Below are 16,871 nucleotides of genomic sequence, written 5' to 3' on the forward strand. Positions count from 1 at the left end.
AAATAAAATAAAATAAAATAAAATAAAATAAAATAAAATAAAATAAAGGCTGTTCTGATGGACAGAGAGCAGGCCTTGCACTTTTTCCCTAGCAGTGTTTCTGACCACAGGCTGAGTGTCTTTGTGGTCCTTTTTCTTGGTTTCCTCCCAGTCATCTATTCTCATGTCTATTGCAAGTACAGTGGTTTGGTTATCCCATGCTTGACACAATGTCTTAATTTTTGTGTCCATGTGGCACAAGGAATGAACATGAATGGTAAACAAGAGCCAGTTTTGTATATATATAAAGATGCAAAGGCTAAACTACTGAAACACCATTGCCTAAGTAGTATCCTTTTTATGTGTATCTTTGGCACTAGACCATGTAGATTATTTTTTTTTAGATCAACTAAATTTTATCATATTGCTGATTTTATGGCTTTCAGATTATATTCCTCTTTTGTTTTCTTAGTCTAGATAGCTGTCAGACCTCTGTTACCATAGCATTCAAATTTCTCCTCTTCTTTAGTGTATTTATCCACCTAACTGCACCCATGTCATCCAGTACCTGTACTGAGACAAAGTAAGGCACTAACTCACTTCTGCAAAGGTAGTTTATCCTAGAACAGAGACTGAAGCTTTTTCTCCCACATTCTTCACTATGTATTATTAGCTACTTGACCACTGCTTGTCTGTTAAAATCTTTTGGGGGTGTGAAGGGAAGTTACAGGACCATCTCTCCTTGTGAAAGAACTCCTCTGATAACAATTGTATCTGGGTAAGAAATAATTCTTCCTCAACTCTTAACTGTGCTTGAGCAGTTGCTTATGCTGGTAATTCAAGGCATGCTTCATACAAAAGAAAATCAGCATAAAGAAAATGCTCATGCCAGTTTTTCAGTAGCAGAAAAAAAATATCACAAAATTGTCTTGCAGAGTGAAAAATTTTGTGTCTGTGACTTGAACTGGAGATCCAAGAAAGTCTGGTTTCAATTTACCACCTTTAGTGACCTACAAATGGCTTGTCAGAAGGAACCACAAAACATTTTTCTTTCTTCTTTTTTTTTTTTTTTTTTTTTTAATCATTCATTATCATTGTCTACACTGTGATTCTTCTGCACTCATTGAATCCCTCCAGTCCCTCCCATTTAAAATCATTTATGAATGCACTTAAAAGCAATCAAAGTCATTTGGAGACAAGCAAGCTTATTCAACTGCTTATTTAAAAAATAAGATTTTCAATTATCCTTACAAGTGATGTCCTCTTTCCCAGGAGTTGAAGAAAAGGATTACAATGGCCTCTGTTATTATCAGCATTTCCAGAACCAGGGCCTCAGCTTTGAGAAGTTTCAATAGCCTAAGTATTTCAAACAGAGCATTTGGTGATGAATGCTGGAGGAGAGTTAAAATAGAATATATAGAATATTTGAATAAACAAACAAACAAACAAAAAATCTTTGTACTGTTATAGTTCTTTCTAAAAATACTTCTATCCCCACCTGGTGTCTTAGCAGCCTTATTAATATATAATATTTTTTGTTTCTGTTTCATTTGCTTTTGTTATTTAAGCCTGCCATGGCCTAGACAGAAGCCAGTGTTGCACAAATTCTGAAAAAATGTGGTGATGTAAGAGACATAAGGATGACAAATAGCAGGAGTTGAAGGAAAAAAAAATGAAGACTGTAGGAGTGAAAAAGCAATGTTGATTACCTAAGGAATTAGTGTATGTAGGGTGAAAATAAAAATAAAAAATAAAAGATTTCTATTGTCTGCCTCTCTCTCTTTACCTTAAGAAATACAGATTTACTTTTTTCTCAACTTCCATAGAGATTATATACAAATTTGCAAATCCAGTGGTTGTCATTCAGAAAATTAGCTGATAGTAACTTTCTCCATAACTTGTTGAGAATATGCTTGAGATATTCTCAGTGTACAGAAGTTGCAATAGGATACACAATGACCTTGAGTTCTTTTTATGTGCTGTATAAATTATTACAAAGAGAAATAATGCAGAATAACCTCTCTAGCATATACTTTCTGTGTTGAACATCTCAAGGAAATAAGTCGGTATGTAAGAAACACTGTGCCCCAACTATAAATTTATTTTCTCCTTTAAATTAAAATTAATGACTATAACCTTAATTTCATTTCCTTCAATGTAATCCATGATGGCCAATAAACCAAATACCATTTTGTAACATGATCACTCAGTTTTCTCCCTATATGGTGAATTGTGCCTTCAGAGCTGTTGGAGCACCCATCAATCCAGTTAAACCCATGAACCACCTAGTGTAGACTCATTTACTAGTCCACACTAGTGCTGATGCTGCTGTAATTTACATAGGCTAATTCTATTCAAATAAGCTATACTAATTACAAATCTGATAAATCCTTCTGTAATACAGATGGCGCTGATTTAACTGTGTTTAGATTTTTAATTTAATATCTCTGTGTTGAGAAATCCTCAGAAATCATAGTACATCACAAACTGTAGGCAGGTTTTTCAATGTATTTTACAAAGGAGGTAGACTGAATGCTGGGAGGTTTCAATGTGACATCTCCTTGCATATGCATTTAAATTAAAGTCAAGCATACACATACATAAGAAATAAAATAGTTCATTATTGTTTTCTCCCTTTACCTGTTATAAAAGCATTCTTCCACATAGCGTTATCCTCCAACATTTCTGTTTATTTTCTGTTTTCCACTTAAATGTATTTCTAAAATCTTCTTGCTTTCATCAGTTTTCCAGAGAACTCTGTTCTGTTGCATAAATGAGATACTGATCCTTCTCCTGTACTGACTTGTTACAGGATTGCTTCCACTCTTGCTGATAAAACCTCCATGTTATAGTCATTGCCTTCAGACTGGGCTCCCAAATCATTTCTTTCAGATTCCCATTCTTGCTGTTGGTTATCAGACTGCAGTCATTCCTTATTTCTACTCTATGGCTTCTAAATAATAATAACATAGGTAAACTGGAAATCAGCAGTCAGTGTCAACCCATTAAAAACACAATAGACACAGTATATAACAGCTTTCAGTTTCTTTCTTGCTCAAAAGAGTTGCTGTTTTAACCCATTGGTTGCAAACAAATCCTTTAAATGAATTTCATATATTATCCAAAATAACAATATAAAATGAAAACAATAGAAAATAAACAATCATCTGTCTGAAACAATCCAGTATTTTTTATTTTAACCCATTAGATTAATTGTTTGCTCTATTAATAATTATAATTATTCATCTGCATGTTTTGTTAAATTTACTTATTAATATGTGAATGTATATCTACATTTTCATGAATATATACACCTATAAACATGTTATATGGGATTAAAAAGGAATGGGGAAAAATATATCTAGGTATTTAAAAAAAAAAAAAAAATTCATCAGTGTAACATTTAAGCACCCTGTAGTCACTCATAAATTGCATACCTGACCTTCAACTATGTGAAACAAGTACTATTACACAGTTTCCAAAGGGTGAAGTGGGTGTTTCTGAGTGGGCATAGTAGGTGTGTCTATTTACAGAGTAAACATGTCTTCACCTGTTAGGATTCAGAGACGGGATCAAGATAGTATGTAAATTCTTACTGTGGATTTGGGGATGTTTTGAGTTACTGAAGATGAGTCATTCTAAACTGTTTAGGTTTGTTTGTTTGCTTACTTTTAAAGTAACATCCAAGACAAAAATAATAATAATAAAAAAATCCATTAAAGTGGTTTAAAGTGGGTTTTCAGGGTGCTTAAAGAGCTGGCTGACGTCATCGCTGGGCTTGTCTCAATTATTTTTCAACAATCTTGGGGATCTGGAGAGGTCCCGGTAGATTGGAAGCTGGCAAATGTTGTGCCAATTTTCAAGAAGAGCAAGAAAGAAGACCCTGGCAACTCCAGAGCTGTCAGTCTCACATCAGTGCCTGGTAAAATTATGGAGAAGATGATTCTTGAGGCTATTAAAGCGCACCTGGGGGACAATTCCGTCATTGGTTCCAGCCAACATGGGTTCATGAGGGGTAGGTCCTGCCTAACAAATTGGATTTCATTTTACGATAAGATCACCTGTCTAGTCGACCAAGGGAAACCAGCTGATATGATCTTTTTGGACTTCAGCAAGGCTTTCGACACCATTTTCCGTAAGATCCTACTGGACAAAATGTCCAGCATACAGCTTAACAAAAACATCATACGATGGGTGAGCAATTGGCTGATGGGCAGGGCTCAAAGGGCTGTGGTAAATGGGGCCACATCAAGCTGGCGGAAGGTCACTAGTGGGGTCCCTCAAGGCTCTATCATAGGGCCAGTCCTTTTCAATGTCTTTATATATGATTTGGATGTAGGACTGGGGGGTGTTTTGAGCAAATTTGCCGACGACACCAAACTTGGAGGAGTTGTAGACTCTGACGAGGGTGGGAAGGCCTTGCAGAGAGATCTGGACAGGTTGGAGAACTGGGCAATCACCAACTGCAAGACGTTTAACAAAAGCAAGTGCCGGGTCCTGCACCTGGGATGGGGCAACCCTGGCTATATATACAGACTGGGCGACGAGATGCTGGAGAGCAGCCCCACAGAGAGGGATCTGGGGGTTGTGGTTGACAGCAAGTTGAATATGAGCCAGCAGTGTGCCCTGGCAGCCAGGAGAGCCAACCGTATCCTGGGGTGCATCAAGCATGGCGTTGCTAGTAGGGCAACTGAAGTGATCATCCCGCTCTACTCTGCGATGGTGCAGCCTCACCTTGAGTACTGTGTGCATTTCTGGGCACCATAGAACAAAAAGGACGTTAAACTGTTGGAGAGTGTCCAGAGGAGGGCAACAAAGATGGTGAAGGGCCTGGAGGGGATGATGTAGGAAGAGCGGCTGAGGTCACTGGGCCTGTTCAGCCTAGAGAAGAGGAGGCTGAGGGGAGACCTCATCGCGGTCTACAACTTCCTCGCGAGGGGGTGTGGATAGGCGGGTGACCTATTCTCCATAAACACCACTGATAGGACCTGCAGAAACGGGGTAAAGCTGAGACATGGGAAGTTTAGACTAGACATCAGGAGGAGATTTTTTACTGAGAAGGTGGTTGCACACTGGAACAGGCTCCCCAGTGAAGTAGTCACTGCACTATATGAATTTAAGAAACGTTTGGGCTGTGCACTTAGTCACATGGTCTAAACTTTTGGGTAGACCTGTGCGATGCAAGGATTTGGACTTGATGATCCTTATGGGTCCCTTCCAAATCGGAATATTTTATGATTCTATGATTCTATGAAATCAAATCCATATCAAAACAGTTTATTTTTAACAGGACAAAATTAAGTGCTAATCAGTGAATGAGGAATTTGGGACCAATAGCAGCAACCAAAGCAAATAAACTACAATACTAGACACTAAGAAAACATTAGCAAAGATCTACAGATTTGTAGACACCCTTTCGTAGCAAATCACAAGACACAGTCCCCCCCCAACAAACACAGGTGGGTGCAAGCATTTAAGGCTCCGCCCACATGCTGCTGCGTGCCCACCACTTCCCCTCACTGGCCCTGGGGGTTACAAAATGTGCACCAGCTGTACCCATGCCCGTGCAACCTCCACGACCATATTTTTTTTTTAGCTGAGTTAGTTTTGGAAAGAAAGCTCCTCAGAGACAGTTTCTGGTGTCCTATTCACACTTACCACTATGTGAGCAAGAGGAGGGGCACCCCCAGCGTTAATAGCTTCTGCTGCAATAGGGGTGATGTGGGAAATGAAGAAGAAACCACCATCCTGCATTAGTTTTCTTTACTTTAGTAAGGCTCCTGCAGCAGGAAGGACCTCGTGGAAAAACAAATGGGCTCCTTCGAAATTTCGAAAATGTTCATATGCCACCTTGTGACAGATGTTTAGGATAGGTTTAAAGCAACAGTGGCTACACACAACAGGAATAAAAATGACCAACACTCTTTTTGTTTGTTTGTTTGTTTGTTTGTTTGTTTCTGGTGAACATTCTGAAAAAAAAAAAATAAAAAAATAAAAAAAAATCTTATTATGTTAGATGTTTGTTAAATTTCTGCTAAAAATCCCTGTATGAAAAGCAATCAGAGATGATGTTCTTACACAATACCAGTATTTGGACAGACGTGTGGTCTTGGACTTTGGGCATAAATATGAACTTAATAGTATTCCTTTGTTTGGCTCTATAGTAGGAGGGACCACGTAAGGTGGAATAATATAGTGTGGTGGCAGAATGCATTTTTCTTCCTCTAAAAAGGCAAGTAAGTTTAATTATACTTGTATAATTCTGTTCTATAGCTCCGGATGAATATATATGCTTTCCTTGGAAATCCCATTATATGCAGTTACCTTCTAAAGAATCTAATTATGTATACTGGAATATAACCCTTAAGAAGGGAGATGAGCATTTCAAAGAGAGAATGCTTTACAACAGCAAGTATAACTCTGTTCAATGATTTCAATTAATTGTATATATTTTAATTAATTATTATTGTTTTCTAATAATGCCAGTTAATAATAGCAGCCATCATTCACTGATATGGTCTTTCCCAGCTTCTCTTTTGAATGTTTGAGAAATTATCTATAATGCTTTTTCAGACGCAGATAGCAATGAACTGTGATTGATTTTTGCTTTGGGTGCATTAATGTCCATATTGTTCTCTGACAGCTCATTTCTTTGAAATTGAAATCTTTAGTTGTTTACCATATGATTGTTTCTTTTTCAAGACAGATTTTATTTTATTCACCCTTTTTGGTTGTCTTTCTTCTTTGTGTTCTTATATTTTTGTCCATTATTTGCACTTTTCATGAAAGCAACAGATACTTAGCTGGGCTGCTTCCAAGTATTGCTGTAGTTTTGATGTCATGTCATTTACAGTGAATCTCACCCTTATGCTGATTAGTGTTGAGAACTCATGTCTAATAAGCAAGCGGTTCATTTTGTACGTCCATGTAAAAGTACTTTCAGGGGAATTGAATGCTTTTGCATATTCAGCTTTTCATTTTGAATTGCCTGAAGTCAGTATTTATCTGTGTGGGCAAGTTTAAACATGGTTTTCTGCTTTTTGTAGTTGTCCTAAATGAACTGTTCGCGTTAAGCTGTTACTCACTTCAAGATATATACTGACAGAAGCCAGACAATTTCAATGTGATTAGTTAGGCTTATTGTCACTATGCTGCTACTACAGGCACAGAGTTTTTTTGTTTTATTATGTATATAATTGCTATATTTATAGGAACCTCATGAAGTTCAACAAGGAGAGGTTCAAAGTCCTGCACCTGGGAAGGAACAACTCCAGGCATCAGGCAAGGCTGGGCGCTACCCATCTGGGCAGCAACTTGGCAGAAAAGGACCCGGGGGTCCTGGTGTGCACCAAATTCAACAAGAGAGAGCAATATGACCACGCTGCAAAGTAGGCTAACAGTATACAGGGCTGCATTAGGCAGAGCACTGCCAGCAGGTGGAGTAAGGTGATTCTTCACCTTTACTCAGCACTGGTGAGGCTGCACCTGGAGTGCTAGCTCCAGTCATGGACTTCCCAGTACAGAAAAGATGTGGACAAAATGGAGAGATTCCAACAAAGGGAAATAAGGATGGTGAAGGGACTAGAACACTTCTCCTATGAGGACAGGCTGAGACCTGTCCTGACAGTTGACCATTATTCTGTGATTATTTTTATTGCAGTGTTTCCTCCTAGGAATATAAGGATGAAAGGTTGTTTAGTTTTATTTACTCATCTGAAAGTAGATGCTCCTTGTTATTCAAAATGGGCAAATTTGCTTTCAAATAGCACTTCTAATTTAGGTAATATAATATGAACTTGAAACACTATGAAAATGTGGAGTCTGACTTTGGCATCTGCATATGCTTTACTTGATTTGAAGTTGGGTCAGGCAAGGATATCAATCCAGATTTAAGTTGCCTGGGATTCAAATTAATGGCATGGCTGCTGATAAATCCTCAGTAAAGGACAGAGCAATAGGCTGGTCTCTCTTATAACCCCATCTTAAGAGACCAATATGATACTTTCTAAAAATCAACTAGAAAATAGGATTATCTGACCAACTCCTCTTTCCAAACCAGAAAAAATACATCCTTTTATAAACATATCTGCCTACCACATTAATTTTTAAATGCTCCTGCACCAAATCTTCCTTAGTAAGAGAATATTGGGATAGAGGTGGGATTTCTTCTCCCCATATGAACATAAAGCTCTGTCACAAAGAAGCTCTCCAGCAGCTCAGCAAGGTAAACTTTTATTAGAATGGTGTTGAGGGAATGAAAAACATGTTTTGGTCCAAGTTTCATGAGAAGAAACAGCTGAGATTCGCATGCAGTTCTGCATGCGAATAAAGCATGCATCCTTCTCAGTTCTACATTCAATAAAACACATTGATTGTAAAATGGCTTGTTTCCTGCAACGATACAGTCACATTAAGCACTAAACATGGACAGTAAGTAAAAATAACTTGTTTACTAATTTTAGGTCAGTTTGCTGGCTGCAGACTTTCCTAACATCATATAACTTCACATTATCTCTCTCCTTGCAGGAAAAAGCTTGTATGTGTGTTTCTCATGAATTAATGGGGTATTTGTAGATATGACATATGAATAATAGGGAATAGGTAGGCATTTATGATTGTATGTGAAATTGGCAGGTTGTCAGGACAGTAAACACTTATTCCTTTTTCTTCTGGGCTCTTTGTGTAATTCATGTTAAAAATCTTAGCTATATTCTCAGCCTAATTGCCTTCATTAGAGGTACACTTACTTATACCCTCTGAGGCAAAAAGCTATTTTGAATTATTCCTGCTCCTTCAGCAGCTATATTAGAATGAATCCAACCATATTGATATGGTCCAAAATGGAGTAGAAGTAAACTGCTGAGATGTCAGTAGCATGTATTCATATCCCTCTGTATTGATGTGATGAAGAGGTGGAGAGACTGTTCTAAATGAGTCAGCAAAGCTATTCAGTCAGACCACTTTGAACTACATGCATGTAGGCTGTCACACCAGCCATCACTCTGCTAATTAACACATGCAGCAAAATTCCAGCCTGTACTCAATACAGACCTCAAAGCTGCTCTGAAAATAAATAAATAAATAAATCTTCAGACAGCTTAAGATTTCATTCTAAAGTGGAATGAAAAGCAAACCATGGAACCTCTGAAACGGTTGTTGAATGGGCTCATAATAGTCTTTGCAAATGATTTTGCTAATAATACCTGTTTGAACCAACCCTGAAGGAACACAGGCGGCTGATGATGCTTTCATCCATTAGTCGAGCTCTTTGCTAGGAAAAGAATTTGAAACTTTCTAAACTGTTTTCAGTGACTACTAAGGTTTCCAGAAATCATGAGAACAGCAGCGTTATTGTTTGCATAATTGGTTTTTGTGTGCTTTGGGAAGGAGGATTGGAACATTAGTCCTGCTGCACGGTGATAAACACTGCCGGAACAGTTGTTTTCATAACCAGCTGCTGGAGGGCATTGTCTTTCTCATGTTTTAATAACTCTCAAGGCAGGTGCACCTTATTGATCAGGGTTTTTCTGTCTGCTCATTTTTGGCTTTGTTTTTCAGTTGTGTGAGGAGATAAAGACTTACTGTATGGTCTTATCACAGGCAAATTTAGTGGTTGTTACAGTCTCAAAATAGGTATTGGTGCCTGTCAGGCTCTGCTTCACAGTGTAAATAAGCAGGATGTGTTTCTGACAGTACTTGCACAGAAGAAATGGCAACTGCTCTTGGGTTTGCTGACAACAAACTTAACCCTCAAATGATGAAAATTAGTAAGTAAGAGGAGCGTCTCCTTCTGAGAACAGTACGATAACTAAAGCTTTTTGTTTGCAACATTTATAGCTGATTTTATTTCACCTCCAGTCACACAGGATTTGGTTGTTGACTAGCCAGTGCAAGTAATGCAAATGGTGAGAATTCTGGGGTGATACTAAAGGAGGTGAGAAAGGTACAGGAGCTTCCTTTTGAAAAATTTAAATTGGCCTGCTGAGAGGTGCTAGCAGAAGGTGTAAATTAAAATTCAGTAGGGAATTGTTATAACTTGTAACTTCCAAAAACCTTTTGTTAATTGCATTTTTCGCCACTTACTTATTTTCAGCATGTTTTTTAGCCGAGAAGTGGTATGAGAAAGGCTTGATAGCAGATGTCACTCATGATCGTCTAGTATAGCCTGCAATACTGCATGAGGAAAAAGCTCCAGAAATTGGCTTGGATTTTATCTTACTTAAAAGCCAAAATAGAAGGAAGCAGATGCCATCAGAAACAGAGTTTCTACTGCACAGCATAGTGCAGGTTTTATTCTAGCAATGAGATCATGACTGTGTACTGAAAGCAGAATGGTAGAAAAGCATTTTCTACACAGTGCAGCTCCTTCATACACATACCCCTTCAGTCTCATACTTTGTTGTAAGCTCCTGTATACTTTGTATGAAGAACTAGAGGGGGAAGCTCCTAGTCTATAAGAAGCACCTTCATCCTGTCCTGTGGCCCTGATGCTCCTTGAACACATTGCTATCAGGTTCCTGCAATGTCCTGGTATCCATGCAAGGAAGGTGGCTGACTGCTAAAACATTCACACTAGCACTATGCAGAATCTGGGTAGCACAAGAGACTTCAAGGTACTCAGTACTTCATTCTTCTGTGACTCTGATGGGGACAAAGTTTCCTTTTCAGTGAAATTAAGTGAAATTTCAGTCTGTCTTCTAACATATTCCTTTCCCATAATTGTTCACAATGACATAATATGTTTTGATAAAGGACTGAATTTCATAATGAGTACTCTGGTTCTTATGGGCTCCATTTTGTTTCATTGTTTGCTAATATTATTGGTACTTTTTCTATATTATATAAGGTTAATTATCTTGATTTGAACACAAAGTTGCCTGCATTAATGCAAGTCTTGGCTTTTCTATATTAATGCTGTTAATTAACTCAGTACAAATCCATCTGTAACATACCAGAGACTTAGTCTGGTCAATTTTCTTGGAGAAGGATGCAATAGGTAGTAAATGAATGCAGAATTTTTCTTGTTCTATTCAGTAGTGACATGTTACTGGAATTGTTCTCAACCACATGTCAGTAAATGGATGTCTGCAGATAACGATAGTATCACTTCAAAGATCTTAAAAATGTGAAAAGTAGTAGTCAATGAAGTATGAGACTAAGCCACCAAGAATGAAGGTGATGGGTAGAGAAAAATAAGGAGCTAATGGTATTTAAAGCTGGACAGTAAGTAAAGGGATGAGCTGTAAGCAGGATGAGGATCTACAGGTTATGTTCCTTCCTTTAGCACAACCTGCTATGAATAAATACCTTCTGTGGCTGCGATGAAGTTGATTCCTGACAAACAGGATTTTGGCAATGCATGCTTTAGCTTATTGCAAAATTTTCCTGTGGATGCTGAATAATTGTTTGGGGCTAAATAACTTTCTTCTTCTTAGAGCTGTATGAAAGTACCTTCCCTTGCATGCCAAAAGTAAATCTCCATTGTTAGTCCACAAAATAAACACCCAAGATTCTGTTTTTTTTTTTTTTTCTTGCTTTTTAATCAGCATGCTAGACATGATTATATATAATCTGAGGACAGAAATTCATTCAGCTGTAATTATGTGATCTCATTTGGCATCTAACTATATGATAAGAAATCAGTGATTAAATTTCCTTTCAGAATCTTTCTTCATCAGTCATAAAACAAGCTCAGTAATTATCCCTTAGTTATTGTGAGAACCCTGGCTTCATTATTACATTGTTAATTGTTTACAGTTAAGGAAATTTATTTTTATAAACCACTCAGACAACTTTTTCTGACTGGATGATTCTCCATTGTTTTCAAAGTAGAAAACAAGATTTATAGATGAAATTCATGAAATTAAATGAAATTAAATGAAATTCATATTATCCTTCTAGTATACAAATAGGACTTTGTACATAGTACTTTGTTTTCGTACCAGGCATTTCAATCCAAAGCATTTAATAAATATTCCCAGAAAATCCCAGTGGAGACCTGCTTGGTAGTTTGCTCCAAAATGCTTAGAGCTGTATAATCAAAGAAAAAAATGGTTTTATGTTGTAACTTGGAGTATCAGCCCATTCCCAGTGTGGACAGGGCTTTGAACAACCTAATCTAGTGAAAGACAACCCTGTCTACGACAGCAGTTGGACCAGATGAGGGACACAGGGGTGATTAGAGGGCTTTAACACTTCTTCTGAGAAGAAAGACTGAGAGAACTGGGGATACTAAGCCTGAATAAGAGAAGGCTCCAGGGAGCGGTGTGGCCTTTCACTACTTAAAGAGGGCTTATTATAAAGATGGAGAACAACTATTTACTCAGACAGATGACAGAACAAGGGGGGAATGGTTTTAAACTAAAAGAGGGGAGATTTAAATTAGAGGTTAGGAAGTATTCTTCACTCTGATGGTGGTAAGGCACTGGAACAGGTTGGCCAGAGATGTTGTGGATGCCCCATACCCAGAGGTGTTCAAGACCAGGCTTGTTGAGGGAAGCCCCAGGCAACCTGATCTAGTGGGAGGTGACCCTGCCCACAGCAGGGGGGTTGGAACTAGATGATCTTTAAGGTACCTTCCAACCCAATCCATTCTATGATTCTATGATAGGTGATCATTAAAGGTTCTTTCCAACCCCAAGCATCCTATGATTCTATGGAATGTCACGTTGACCATCCAGTCAATGCTGCAGACAGAGTCTGTGTTTTTAACTGCTCACTTGCAAGTTTCTACTGGATGTATAAATATTACAGTACTAAATACTCTTGAAATTAACCACATTTTCTAGGTTTCCAGAGAATCAGGAAAATGGCCATTTTTTTTTATTTTTTTTTTGAGGGGGTGGGGGACGGGACTGTTCTTTCACAAAATATGAAGAGTCTTCTGTAAAGGATGGGAACATATAGCTATAACTTAGGTTTTATTGTTTTCATTTTGTTTGGATTTGGTTTTTTTTATTATTTTATTTTATTTGTTTGCAGTATATTTTTTTTTCAGAATGGGTAGAGGGAGGCAGGGGATTTATTTTTCTCCAAATCTCCATTTTTTGAAACCATTGAATCATTTGGATAGAAACTTTCAAAAATCATGAGCCTGAGCCAGATCTTCCTCTGATGTCTCTTGTTCACACAGATGAGGTCTGTAAAACCTTTAAACAACTAAATAGTCATATTTGGATTCTCTGTGATTCAGCAAAACTGATTCTGTGCTCATCATTCTGCCACTAAGAATAAGCTGTCTTGACTCCATCATTGACATTACTCTGCTTCAAAGAAGTATATACTCATTCTTAACAGGCAGAGTAAAATCTAGTGATAGAGTAAAAACAGAGTTCTTCAGAGTAAATTAATCCTCCCACCTGATATGTATAGGTGTTTATATATGTATGTCTGTTGGTTTTACAAATCATGATTTTAATTTTTGTGTTTGAATAAATTGTGCCAGAAAGGTAGTTAATTCTTGAGACAAAATAAATTGACTAGGTCATGAAGCAAGTTTGTCTGTTGTGAGATTGTTCTGTTCCAAGTGTATGGAAGGTCTGGGGTTTTTTTGGAAACATAAATATTTCAGATGATATGTTAATTTTAGTGAGCAATGTGCCTTAGGGAAATCTAATGTAGCCATCACTGAAGGATGTCAGATAATTTCACACCAGTGATTATTATATTTGATAACACTGGCTGCAATGTGATGAGATAAATGAGAAATCGATTACTGTCAAAAATAAGACAAGAGGAGCTAAACAACCAGGACTTCTAAGGTCAGTGGTATTATATCCATTTATATCCATTGACTTCAATTGGATGCAAATTAAACGTGGCATTTTTTTTAGCACTAGGTACTAGCTCAGCTGAGGAATCTAAACTACCATTACAATGTTAGTTATGAAGTCTTGAAAAACATTTTGTAGATAGTATATAGAACTAAGAGTAGTTATTTTGGAAAAAAAAAAAAAAAAAAAAAGAGTTGGTATAGATTTGTTTCGGAATACAGACAAAATAAGTCTGTGATGTGTACAATACTGGAAGAAGCATGACATAACATTCTAATCTTCTCAGTTTATGAGATGGTAGTTGTAGACATATATTCTATAGTATATGAATTACAGCTAAAAACTTATATTCTATGAGTCCTTTCATTGTTGTCCTTGCTTTAAGGAGGGTACTTTTTTTTTTTTTTTTTTTTTTGAACAACTCCCAGTATGTTTTCCCAAATCACTCCTCTTATTTTCATTGTTCCACTCAGAATGAAGATGCACTTCCCTCACATTATTGCATTTGATTCCGATAAAACTTTAGTCTGATTAATTCAAATCAGCAATTTTTTGTAGTTGTTTTGTTTTTGTTTGTTTGCTTGTTTTGTTAAATATCACCTTTGTGATATTTGGAAAGGTTTTTTTGTGTTTTTTTTTGTTTTGTTTTGTTTTCTGCAAAACTAGTTGTCCAAATTTTCTCTTTAGCTGAAGGTTGATGCAGTTGAAATTGTCAGAAGTTGCAGTGTCTTTAAATTTAAATAAATATCAGTATGCAGATGTGTACACAAAAGTATATACTTAAAGAGAAGAATGTCATTTTGCTCTACTGAAAATCAAAATTCATCTCTAGTAAGCCTTTTTCTGAGACACAAATAACATGATTTATTTTTGTGTTACCTATCTAGGAAATTCATTCTATTTGAGATCAGCTCTGTAAGTTCCTAATCTAATAAACTAAAAATTTTCTGGAGGCTTGGGAAGGTGTAAGTTAGGAGCTAGAACTTTAGGGAAGATTAATCTCGAATTACTCATGGTACAAATTTGCAAACGTCCTATATGTGACCAGATTCAGTGTGCATGCATTTTGGATTGCCTTCTGGCCCCATGCAAGGGAATTGGAAGTCAGGTTGATGAAGATGGGGAAATATAATTTTCTTTGTGGTGGCCAATAAATCAACAACTGTTAAGATGAGATTACTTAGATTCTTTTATCACTGTGACAGTTCCTACAAAGGTCTTTTAATGAGGTGAACCTAAATGCAAATTTTGCTATAAACAAGTTAAATCTGTTAAGTTAAGATAAGTTGAATAGTTGAACTATTTGTATTATCATAAGGCAAGCCCAGCAGCAGAACAGCAATATAGTAATTGGACTACAGTTCTCTCATACTTAGGGATGATAGGTAATTTCATACTTTCACAAAACTGGACATAGAAAGTACAGCTTCATGAATTAAGAAATTTTCAAGGGTGTGGAGAGTAAACATATTTTCAGTAATTATTTGTATAAATATATATATGCCAATGCTCATATATATGGGAACAGGGGGGTGGGGGGAGACACGTGTGTAAAAAATGCATATGTGCATGTGATCCAGGGATGGCAAGGGCAGACTAGCAGAGAAGTAAAGCTTCTTTGTGGTCTCTCAAAAAATACAGCAGAATTGTCTGTTTAGAAAGAGGGGTTAGGTGTCTTGAACTCAAGGGGTAGGATCCTCAGATGTTATAAGTATCTATCACTTTCCTGAAATCACTCTAGATATAAAGGAGCAAACAACCTGCTCCAGAGATTTTTACATGTATGAGAGTATGAGAGAATCATGGTGCCATTCACATATGTGCAAAGGACAGAAGTTAGAATGTGAGAAGACTCATCAAGGTGTTCCTTTGCAAAAAAAAGCTGCTCCCAGTGCTCTGGCTACAGTGCTTTTTCCAATGTGCTGACATGAGCATTGGCAAACCAGGAGAAATCCAGTCATTCTGTTCCCCTTGATTCCAAAAAAGCTGAGTAAGAAGCTGGTGCTAGGTACGTTATTTTCTGTCATCTGTGAGACTGGTATTTATTTTTGAACAGTGTTTGTTAACTGTTACCACCGCCGCAGTAACCAGTGCTGCAGAGGGAGTACACAATATTCTTGATTCCTGCTTCATAAAATAGTTGCTTTAGAAAGATTTCTTGCTAGGCTTTGTAATACAAAATGAAATGAAATCCAGGTTGGGAGGCTAAGGTGGGCAGGAGTGTACATTACCATGGACCTCCTTCTTGGATACTTCAAAAGAGGAACTGAGGGACTGAATGAATTACACTCATCTCTTGATGGTAGCTCAAAGTCAGAAAGGAGCAGGCTGCCTGGTACTGAAGAACCTTGCAACCTGCAGCCTATGTATCTAACTAAAATATTTCAGATAACAGGACTTTTTATTCTTAGCTAACTTAATTGTGTAAGTTTTAATAGGTGAATTTTATTTTCAAAGGTGCAGTGATCATCTCCTGGACTTTTAACCCATTAAGTCTTAAGGTAAGTCATTTATACTTTCAGTAATAAAATTACTTGATTGCTTATGTTGTGTGTTGTTTTTTGTAGTTATATTGCAAAAAGGTTAAAAATGAGTTGGTTTTAGTTGCATGTTTACAAATTATAGATTTTTTTTCCCTATATGGAAGAGCTGGGATATTTATTATGTCCTTTTGGTTGACAATGGCAAGTTGATCCCAGGCCATATATCTCACGACTTTTAACTGAGTGGAAGAGGTTTAACTGATTTGTGGGTTTTGTTGTGGTTTGTAACTTTCATGCTCAGCTTATGAGACCTGAAAAGGGAAGAAAAACATAATGCAATCTCTTCTAAATTTTGTTAAACCTTTCTTTATTGAACCTTAAGTTTTGACAGAACGTGTATCAAAGCTCCAGTTCCTGGAATTGGATCATTATTTTAGAACTTCAGTTTTCCTTTCTATAAAAAAGGAGGCTCTATACATCCTAGACCATAGAGGAAAAAAATGAAGAGATGAAATTCTACATATGCAGGAAATAGTATATAGAAATGCAGTGATTCTTGAAACCAAAAATATTCTGGTTTTAGAACTTGATTTCATGATTGCTGGTGCTCTCCATGCATGTTTGTGTTTTCTTGTGC

General features: G+C 37.1%; 1 protein-coding gene across 13 annotated transcripts in view; it reads left to right on the plus strand.

Moving 5' to 3' along the window:
• Positions 1–16,871, plus strand: part of LINGO2 (leucine rich repeat and Ig domain containing 2) — a 673,216-nt gene that overhangs the window by 369,000 nt on the left and 287,345 nt on the right. For 12 of the 13 annotated variants that reach the window (XR_004746016.1, XR_004746010.1, XR_004746011.1 and 9 more), the window contains one exon: positions 16,209–16,252. The exons of the other annotated variant lie outside the window; for it this stretch is intronic. The gene's annotated coding sequence lies outside the window, so the exon portion shown is untranslated. The remainder of the gene's footprint in view (positions 1–16,208; positions 16,253–16,871) is intronic. 13 annotated transcript variants of the gene reach the window in all.

Source organism: Oxyura jamaicensis, chromosome Z, assembly GCF_011077185.1.
Source record: "Oxyura jamaicensis isolate SHBP4307 breed ruddy duck chromosome Z, BPBGC_Ojam_1.0, whole genome shotgun sequence".
NCBI lineage: Eukaryota > Metazoa > Chordata > Aves > Anseriformes > Anatidae > Oxyura > Oxyura jamaicensis.